General features: G+C 38.2%; 1 non-coding gene across 1 annotated transcript; it reads right to left on the bottom strand.

Annotated features, from left to right (window-relative positions):
• Positions 1-2,029: 2,029 nt before the first annotated feature.
• Positions 2,030-2,163, bottom strand: LOC141425283 (small nucleolar RNA SNORA70). Its single transcript, XR_012450354.1, has one exon. It is a non-coding gene; the product is annotated as a small nucleolar RNA SNORA70 (small nucleolar RNA).
• Between the last annotated feature and the right edge of the window lie 8,784 nt (positions 2,164-10,947).

Here is a 10,947-nt window from a genome sequence, read left to right as displayed (position 1 = left end):
GTTGGCTTCTCCCCTGTAGACTACTGCATGGTGAAAGCTGGTTAGCATTCTGGGGGTGGTGGTGCACATTTGTAACCCCAATACTCAGGAGGCTGAGGCAGGAGGATTGCAAGTCCAAGGCCAGCCTGGGCTGCATAGCAAGACCTTGTCCAAAAAAAAAAAAAAAAAAAAAAAATCCCAACTCTAGATGATTTTGCCTAACTGTAGGTTAATGTAAGTGTTTTCACCATGTTTTATATAAATCAGGCTAGACTTTGATGTTTGATAGGTTAGGTGAATTAAATGCATTTCTGACAAGTTTATTGGGATGTAATCCCTGGGATATTTCCTACTTGACCATGTGTATAATTCTTTTGATATGTAACTGGATTCAGTTTGCTAGAATGTTAAGGATTCTGCTGGACCTTTTTGAGATTGCATTGAATCTACAGATTAATTTGTAGAGCATTTAAATCTTAACAATGTTAACTTTTCCACTGTATAAATATTGCATCTCTTTCTTTTATTTAGGTTTCTGTAACTTTGCTCAGCAATATTCTATAGCTTTCTGTACTCTATTGTTTTCTATTAGTGTTCTACACAATTTTGTGAAATATACCTCTATTTTATTATATTGTTGCTAGTGGACATTAACTTTCAACAAAACTGTGGGGTTTTTGTATTGTTTTATTATTCATATATGCATACAAGGCTTGGGTCATTTCTCCCCCCTGCCCCCACCCCCTCCCTTACCACCCACTCCGCCCCCCCCACCCCCTCAATACCCAGCAGAAACTATTTTGCCCTTATTTCTAATTTTGTTGAAGAGAGAGTATAAGCAATAATAGGAAGGAACAAGTGTTTTTGCTGGTTGAGATAAGGATAGCTATACAGGGAGTTGACTCACATTAATTTCCTGTGCATGTGTGTTACCTTCTAGGTTAATTCTTTTTGATCTAATCTTTTCTCTAGTTCCTGGTCCCCTTTTCCTATTGGCCTCAGTTGCTTTTAAGGTATCTGCTGTAGTTTCTCTGCATTAAGAGCAACAAACGCTATGTAGTTTTTTAGGTGACTTACCTATCCTCATCCCTCCCTTGTGTGCTCTCGCTTTTATCATGTGCTCAAAGTCCAATCCCCTTGTTGTGTTTGCCCTTGATCTAATGTCCGCATGTGGGGGAGAACATACGATTTTTGGTCTTTTGGACCAGGCTAACCTCACTCAGAATGATTCCATCCATTTACCTGAGAATGATAACATTTCGCATTGAAGTATTTGGTTGGGCTCTGCTTTTCTTGTTTTCAAAGACTCTACCTCTTAATTAATGTTTAGTTTATCAGCATTCAATATAACTTTTGATATGTATAGATTTGTAACTTTTCTGTTTGCTCTGTTTCTTTTATATACCCTTTCTTGGCTCCCATTAAATTATTTACAAATTTTCAAATTTCTAATGTAAGTCATTCAGTGCCTGTTTAGCCATAGTTCTTTACTTTATTTTAAGCAGGTTTTCTATAGATTACATTATTGATTTTTCACTCTACCTAGAATTAATATTATAGCAATTCATGTCTAATACAGAAACCCTGCAACCATTTCAACCCATTACTTCCCCACCATCCTTTTTTTTTAAGTGGACAGGATGATTTGTTATTGAGCATGATTAAGGAGGGGACAGCACAGTGGAAGCCCTCACAAGTGCAGGGATTGCCACTTATCCAGGGGACCACGATTAGTGATATATTTGACCCTACAGCCATCAGGGATGAGCCACTTCTCAGCTACCATGTCTTCAAATCCATCTGCATTAAACTTGGCAAAACCCCTCTTCTTTGAGATGTGGATCTTCTGAAGGTCAGGGAACTTGAACTTGGCCCTGCATAGAGCCTCAATCATATGTTCCTCATTCTGCACCTTGGTGCAGATGGACATGATTACCTGGCAAATTTGAACCGTGGCCACTGTGCTCTGGGGCTTTCCAAAGACACCCCACTACCTGTCTGGAGTTTAGATTGGGGATAGTGTGAGATCAGAGGCATGAACACACCAGAAACTTGTCTCCAAGGTCCCTTAGGGCAACCCACACAAGCTACAGGCTGCATACACTACAGAGGAGGCTGCTGTCTGCAGCCACTGCCCACCAGGTCTCATGAATAAAGGAAGCCGGTCTGCTTAATTGACTACAGAGCCCACCATCCTTTGTGTTTTAGCTGTCATATACCATATATCTATATACATTATAAACCTCTCATGGCAATATACTTTTGCTTTATATGGTCACACACATTTTAAACATATTAAGAAAAACCAGAGTTTTACATGGACCTGCATATTTACCCATACTAGTCTTCCCTTCCTCGGGATCCAAGTTTCCAGTTGTCCATTTCCCTTCACCCTGAAGCACTTCGGTCATTTCTGGTAGTGCAGTTCTGGTGGCAACACATTCTCTTAGTCATTCTTGGTCTGACAAATGTCTTTATTTAAACTTCAGGCTTGAAACTTACTTTATTAGTTATAGAATTCTGATGACGTTTCTTTTGCCACTTTTTAGGTATGTTCGATTATCCTCAGGAGGTCCCTTTTAACTGCAATGGAAGAGTTCCGTCCGTCTCTAACTTTTCTTCCCCTTCGTGTAGCATGCTACTTTTCCTCTGGATGTTTTCAAGATTTCCTCTGTATCTTTGGTTTTCAGCAGGTTTGCTACAATGTGCTATGGATGGTTGTTATCAAGTTTATACTCTTGGGATTCCAATCACCCATGTGTTGGACTTTTTGAAATTTTGCACAGTTCTTAGATAACCTATTAAGTTTTTAAAATCTGTTTTTTTTTCTTTCTTCTTCAGACTGGATAATTTCCAATGATCTCTCTTCAAGGGTATTTGCTCAGTCATCTCCATTCTACTGGTAATTTCATCCAGTGATTTTTAATTAAAGGTATTGGATTTTTAATGTCTAAAATTTTCATTTAGTTGGGGATTTTTTAACATTTAAAAATTTTTAAGAATTCCTATCTTTTCATTCATTATAAGCATGGTTGACTTTTCTCACTCCACTATTATATCTTCTTTAATATGCTTATCTCATAATTTGAGCACCTGGCTTATTTCAAGGTCTGGCATCTGTTACTGCCTTATCCTTTGAAGATCGTTGTGCATTTTTCTGATTCTCAGTATGTTGAGTAATTCTGTGCTATTTTCTGGGTATTGCAAATATTCCGTTTTAGAGATTCTGAATTTTGTTATATTGCTCCAAAGAGTACAGTATTTGTGGGGCTTTTTAAAAGTAGGTTAGACTGAAATTGCAGACTGCCATACCTGTGATAGATGGAAGTTTATATCTCTGGTCAAGTACTTAAGTTTTTGTTGCAAGCGGCATTTAAATGCATCATTTAGTGGTCATCCACACACTTGAACTGAGTTTAAACATTGAATTAGGGAATTCCCACTCTTTGACTCTCTCTCCTTTTCAGGCTTTTCCCTGGTTCTCTGGTAGTTTTGGTTGCCCCAGGGCTCCTTTTATTGATTCATTTATCCAAAAAAGAAAAAAGAAAGAAAGAAAGTTTTCCATCAGAATTTTAGTCACCTGGCACCACAATTTGTGGGTGCCTTCAAAGTAAAGCTTTCAAAACCAGAGAACTGGCTCCATTTTTTTCCCTCATGTCAAGTTTCAACTCTTCTCCAACATCTACTGCTTTTGTTCAGTCTCCAGAGCCTTTGGTGGTTAATGTTTTGTACTTTTTCAGAGTTCTGTAACTTGCAAGAGTACTCACTATTGCATACTGAAGATGAAATATTAACTCCATTTTTAATTTGACAGTTTTCATACTTCATATTTTCAACTCTGTAGCCTTATTTTTATAAGCATTTAAATTTTTTAATGAATATTAATTATACAAATCAAAGGGATTACTGTGACATTTCTATATATGCCTATATTGTGCTTTGATTATATTCACCCTCCCTTATATCCTTTCTTGCCCTCCCTTCTCTTCTCCAAGTCTGTAACTTTAAAGTTTCATAAACACAATAATTGAGATGGATAAAGATGTCTTACTAAACACATGAAATCCGAATTTAAAGTTTAAATTGCCATCTTATTTCATCCTCAGCATCCAGTGTAATTTCCTGTTTTGTTTTGGTTGCGCAGTACTGAGAAATTTGATTTATATAAGTTAGATTAAAAAAACAATTTATCTTAGGCTATAAGTTAACAAAATAGAAGCTTTATTCTGAGGTTTGCATAAGAGGAGTTAAATTAGCCACATGAGCTCCTAATCCAAGTTTTTTATAAACATTCCATGAAAAGCAGACATCTTTTGTCAAATATATTAGGGAGAATGCAGAAAATCATAACATTTTCAAGATTCTAAGAAGAAATCTTTTAAATCTGATTTAACTCCAGTGTTTCCCAACATTATTTACACATAATCCTTATGACAAAAGTACCTATTAGCAATTTGTGGAATCATTGTTCCCAATTTTGGAAAACAAAAAGTTGATGATCCCAAAGGAAAAAGGAGCCTGTCAAGCATCTAATAGATACTTCCTGGTGATAGGCTCTGTACTGGAAGCTTACACACATTATTTTGTTCAGTCCTAACAATAAACAAGGGCAGAAGATTTTATTTTCACATATAATTAAGAAAATCAGTGCATAAGAAGTCATTTAAATTTTTTTTTATTGCTGTGCTGGGTGGGGGAACTTTGTGGCATTTACAAAAGTTCTGACAACATATCAAATATATCATACTGAGAAGGCATTTTAAAAGTAAGCAAAGCACAGTTTCACATCCCAAGAGACTCAACGTGTGCTTGCTAAGCCAGTCTACTGCTTTAGTCCCACCCAAGCATCCCAATGGACTCTGAGAAGAGTTGCCAAGCAGGGGGTCAAAAGACTACAGATTCTCAGGAAAACAGCCAAGGAGAGAAGCCATTATTGTTTTGGAGATGAGCCACAGTGTGGCCAGGAAAATGGTTCTGAGCTACAGAAATAAAAGAGTCAAGAAAATAAAAAGGAAACTTTTAGCAAAGCTACAAATACTTGAGGATATCAAGAATAAGACAGACAAGAGGGATAAATGTGAGAGGAGCAGAAATCCAAAACTAAGGTCATTTTACAAGGTGATTTTACAATAAATAGATTTAACTATTGTAAAGTATTCCTTATTGTTCAAGGAAATGTATAAGTTAACAAAAGAGAGAATGAATTTTCAAATGAGCTCAAGGGGGGAAATGCTAACAATGTCAGAGGGATAAGAGCTACAGGCAAGAGCAGTTATGGAGGCTTCCTTGAAGAAATGGGTTATCAGTCAACCTTTAAAGTCAAGAGAAGATTCATATGTGCAAGGAGAAGAGGAAAAATATTCATGTAACTGCTGAAAATTTTATCCTTACCAATTATGAGGTATGTGTGTATCCTTACTCATTTTTTTGAGAGCCTGCTATGTGAAACTTTTCAAAGAAATATATTGGTGCTTGTATATTTGAAAACATAAAGATTATTTTTTCTTTCCTAATTCAAGTTATTTTAGCAAATTCATTTTTCATTGTTCAGTTCCTTAAGGCATATACATATATGTATTTGTAGAATTTGTGCATTAGAAAAGAAATGAGACACTTAGTATAACCCAGTGTGCAATATTCTGGGTTCAGTGTCACTTTCCACTCCAAGATTATCTATGCAAGATAAGTGACATCTTATCTCACTTTAATATTTAAGTGGAAATTTCATTTTTTCAAAGTACTTCAATCCCTAGTGAAATGTTTCCTAGCTTGGACCTCTAAAACCCACATCATTCCACGTGAGGAATATTTGCAAGCTCTTCAGGGATAAGGAACATGCCCTTGTATACACTTATTTCTCTTTAAAGTCAAGACCATTTTCCATTATGAAAGTAATTAAATTAGAAGATTTGAGAAAATATCACATAGTCCTAATGACCTCTGTTAAGAGTTTATATTTCTTTTCCCTGGTTTGTTCCTGCTGCATATATGATTTACATAATTATGACCAGATACTATGCAAAAAATTTAATATGCAGAGTTTTAAAATATTATGTCTACAATTTTCTGACTATAATGCTACACTGCAAGTTAATTTTAGAGAATTTAGAATTTTATCAGAGTATGAAAAGAAAACACAAATGATATGAATTCCATCCTCCCAAAGATAAAGAATTTATTTTAGTGTACTTTTTAAAATCTTTTCTCTCTTTTTAATCTAATTAAATTTCTACCATGCTGTACAGATTTTTAGCAAAACACATAGACATTTAATAACTAGGACCTGGTCTGTGTGATTATTTAGAAAGGCAGTCGGAGACTGCTTATCTCCATAACAGGCTGGTTTCTCAGTATTTTCTAATTTAAAAAGACAAGAAATTTAATGGGATACTTTTAATTACAGAAAAAAATCGCAAAATGGTCCTAACAATGAACTTACACACTTACATGTAAGTAAGTTCCATGCTTACATGAATCACCATCAAGGCATTTAGTCGGTGTTCTCCTTGATTGTGTGTAGGAGGGAAACAGTTCTCTTCTTCAGCAATTTGCTTATCTGGCATCTGACATGCAGTAGCTGACCATGATTAGCAAATACAGAATTGTGCATCACTGGTCGTTTTGTGCTCAATAATTAGAAAAATCCTCTGAATTACAGAGTATAGGTAAAAGATGTAATGTGGGGGAAAAAAAAACCCTTTCTAGTTAAGCATGGTGGGTCATGCCTATAATTCAAGCTACTCAGGAGGCAGAGATTGGGAGGCTCTAAGGCCAATTGGGCAAAAAATTAGTGAGACCCTCCCTCTCAACCAACACGCTGGGCATGGTGTTGTAGACCTATAATTCAAACTATGTGGGAGACATAGGTAAGAAGATCATGGTCTGAGGCTGGCCTGGGAAAAAGCAAGACCTATCTGAAAAATAAACTAAAGCAAAAGGGTTGGAGGTATAGTTCAAGAGGTAAACTGCTTGCTACAAAGCACAAGATCCTGAGTTCAAACCCAAGCACAGCAAAAAGCAAATGAAGGAACATTTTCTAATACTAGGGAATTATAACAACAATAACAAATAACAATATGGTCATGATACCTGCCTCTCTGGGGTGCTTACCATTTACCAGGGACTATGTTAGGGGCTAACATACCACTTGGGTTTATTTATGCATTCAGAATATGTGGGACTGCCTGCTAATTGCTGGTGATGCAATAAAGTAAGAAGAAACCAACCTGAGCAGGATGCTGATTTTCTCTCAGGTTGCTTAGAGACCAAAGGGGAGACAGACTTGATCAAAGGCCCGTGCTGACAATGAGCTTATCACAAGCTACTTGAAGACTCTGGAGGTCCCACTGTTTTGGAATGTCTATAGCAGATAAACCTTCTCAAGACTCAGAATGTACGGAGGGTTCCCTGAAGAATAAAGCTTGACTGGAGTCCCTATGTGGAGAGGCAGTTGATTTTGCAAAGGAGAAGGAGTTAGTGTGACTGGAGGATAAACACAAGTGATGTGAAATCAGGTGGTACACACAGAAAGAGTCTAGATCAGGCAAGGCCTTCGACACTCTGCAAGGATTTTTGACTCTATCATTGGAGTGATGGAAATTCACTGGGGAGCTTTCAAACAAGAAGGTAGTAAGTAGAGGTCTACATGTTTAAAGATAATGCTGATGCAGTATGGTGATGAGACTGAAAGAGGACCAGCTGTATATGGCACACGTTGAACTAGGGTGTTAGTGGTAGAAATGGTGAGCACTGTATGGATTCAGGGAAAATCAGGAGGTGCATGTGACAGTTACTGGTCTGTTATGGATTGGTTCCTGGAGGTGTGGCAAGCAGGTAAAGAAACAGAAACAAAATCCAGTGGACCTCTGATAGGAGACAGCACACACCCTCCAGTTTCCTTTTGAGAAATGTTTCCCTTTGACATACTCAGTTCATGGTTTGGGTCCTAATTAGTTCAAATTGATCAACATATTTTATCTCCAGACCACAGTAATTGGTTAGAAACAAAGATGTTAGCCTGTCAGAGCCAATGAGATGAAAGGAGACATTCTTTTTTTTTTTTTTTTTTTTTTCATTTTTCTTTTATTATTCATATGTGCATACAAGGCTTGGTTTATTTCTCCCCCCTGCCCCCACCCCCTCCCTTACCACCCACTCCACCCCCTCCCGCTCCCCCCCTCAATACCCAGCAGAAACTATTTTGCCCTTATCTCTAATTTTGTTGTAGAGAGAGTATAAGCAATAATAGGAAGGAACAAGGGGTTTTGCTGGTTGAGATAAGGATAGCTATACAGGGCATTGACTCACATTGATTTCCTGTGCGTGGGTGTTACCTTCTAGGTTAATTCTTTTTAATCTAACCTTTTCTCTAGTTCCTGGTCTCCTTTTCCTATTGGCCTCAGTTGCTTTAAGGTATCTGCTTTAGTTTCTCTGCATTAAGGGCAACAAATGCTAGCTAGTTTTTTAGGTGTCTTACCTATCCTCACCCCTCCCTTGTGTGCTCTCGCTTTTATCATGTGCTCATAGTCCAGGAGACATTCTTAAGTGCTTCTGGAGAGGCTTTCTATTCCCTGCTTGGGGTGGCCTGTCAATGAGAAGCTGGGAACTGGGAAGCCATCAGCAGTCCTAGCAGGTGGCAACTCAAAGACACTGTCACTAGGTGAAGTGGAGGATTGAGGTGTCACTCAGGAAAGCAGAAGCAAGAGACTGAAAGAAAACTAAAAAACAAAACAGGATCAGGAGTTTAGATGGCAGATTTCTGTAATGTAAAGCTTTAGTCCTACTTCTAGGCTTTTCAGTTACATCTGTCAGCAGTTCATTTTTTGTTTAACCAAAAGCAAAAGTTTCTTTGAGTTTGGTTTGAGTTGTGCTTCCTTTCACTTGCCTGCAAAGGCCTGATAGAGATACAGGTCTTTCCCATTGATGGACTTCCTCTAGCAGTGCTCAGGTGCTCCAATGCTGATGACAAGAAAGCAGAGAGGGAGTTGGCTTGGTTGCCATAGGGAGCCTTGGACTGGAGTCTGCTGTATGCTGTCTATGAGGCTGCGGAGGAGCAAGAAAAGGAACACATGACCCATGGTTGCTGTGTGGTCCCAGCTAAGCATGGCCAGCACCAGTACTGGAGGACCCAGGAAATGTCTCTGTGCTGCTGCTTCCTTTGCTGTGTCTGTTGTGGGTTTTGTTATCATTGATCCACAATCCCTATCTGCAAGTGTGAAACTCACAAAGCTTTGAAAAACTTGGGAAAGGGTTTCTTTGTTTGTTGTTTTGCTTGCCTGAGGCAATCTTCAGTCTTTGTCTTTATTCCACTTAGAGTGACAATTTAAACATTTTGCTTCAAAAAAAAAAAAAGAATTTATTTCACTATGAGGTGTTCACTAGACCATGTTTGGGTATTTTATAATAATTTTTCAAACTCCAAAAGTATCTGAATTCTGAAGCACACGTGGCCCTCAGGGTTCCAGTACAGGATCATAGACATACATTACAATTGCTAGCTTCATATTTAATATTCTTGACCCCAGTGAGGTACTTCTATAATTACTCTTCCAATGTTTAAAATAAGAATTATTACAAATGTTATTATTCTTCTCATGTTAGAAAAACTAAGATTTAGAAAGACAAGCAGCAGAAACATGGACACATGTCAGAGTGTTTCCAAAGCCCAAGTACAATTTTTATTGGCCTTGGTCAGTAAGAAAGTAAATTGAATCCTTTCTGTGTCCTCTTTGGTATTAGTGGGAATACCTTGTTGCTACTATTATCTCAAGAAAATTGATAATTTATGCCTCCCAAGCCAGGTGGAGTTTAAGAAAGTTGAAATGGGGCCTCTAGTCCTTTGTTCTGATTCAGATACTGTAGACATAAAACTGGGGAAACTTCAGTTCCCAGAATGCCTTGCTTCTGCTGCGCCTCTGCCTCTAACACATCCTGGGAGAATGCAATTTGTCACCATTAACGATCAACCATTTGCTCCCTACCCAGCCATAATTCTAGGAGCTGTGGTCTCAAAAACAACTAAAGAAGACATATTCCTGGGGTTATGCATCGATTTGTTTCCAAATTCCTAGCCAAAAGTTAGGTTGCCATCTTACGTTTCAATACTATGAGTTTTTGCCTTATTTTTATCTGTGTCAGTGGCTAACCAGATGGGGTTTTAAAGCAATGATCTTATCCTATGTTTTTTGATATCCTTCTTCGCCCAAGAGACTTAGCAAAGTGTATCTTGAATTTGTGCTAATTAATCAATTATTTAATTTAGTAAGGTCAGACTTTTCTGAAAGAAAAAGCTTTTATCTGCTCTAATTCCTGCTTGCTTATTTTCTTTACCTTTGCATTCATGGATTCTAAGTAAAAGTAAAACTGGGAACAAAATGAAACAAAGCAAGCCAATGAACCAGAAAGTGTACCTGGACAGCTTTCATTATTGCAGCAAGGTATCCAATCATGTCTGCAGGATGAGGTCATGGGGGTTGCCCAGACTTTGTGATACACATGAGTTGAAATGGGAGGGCAGATGGTTCAGAGTGTTGACCTTAGATCCCACCCCAATAGTTCAGTTCCATTCAATCATTAGCCACATGACCACAGACGGATTATGCCAGTTCTATGTTATTGCTATTGTTGTATTTTTTTGGCAGTACTGGGGTTTGAACTCAGGCCTTTGTGCTTGCGAGGCAGGTTCTCTAGCATTTGAACTACACCTCCAGTCCTTTATGCTCTTGTTATTTTGGAAACAGGATCTTGCTTTTTGCCCAGGCCACCTTAGACCACGATCCTCCAATTTACACTTCCTATTGTTGCTGGGACGACAGGCACACACCACCACACAGCCTGTCTCCAGCGAGACAGGGTCCCGGACACTGTCTCTCCTGGGCTGCATTAGAAGCCTTGTCCTCCTCATTTCATTCTCCCACATAGCTTATGGTGTCAGCCATGAGCCACGGTGCCTAGCTATTGAGTGAGATG

The sequence above is a fragment of the Castor canadensis genome, chromosome 7 (genome assembly GCF_047511655.1).
Source record: "Castor canadensis chromosome 7, mCasCan1.hap1v2, whole genome shotgun sequence".
NCBI classification, from domain to species: domain Eukaryota; kingdom Metazoa; phylum Chordata; class Mammalia; order Rodentia; family Castoridae; genus Castor; species Castor canadensis.
Note: the sequence above shows the minus strand (reverse complement) of the source record. Positions and strands in the feature narration are given on the sequence as shown.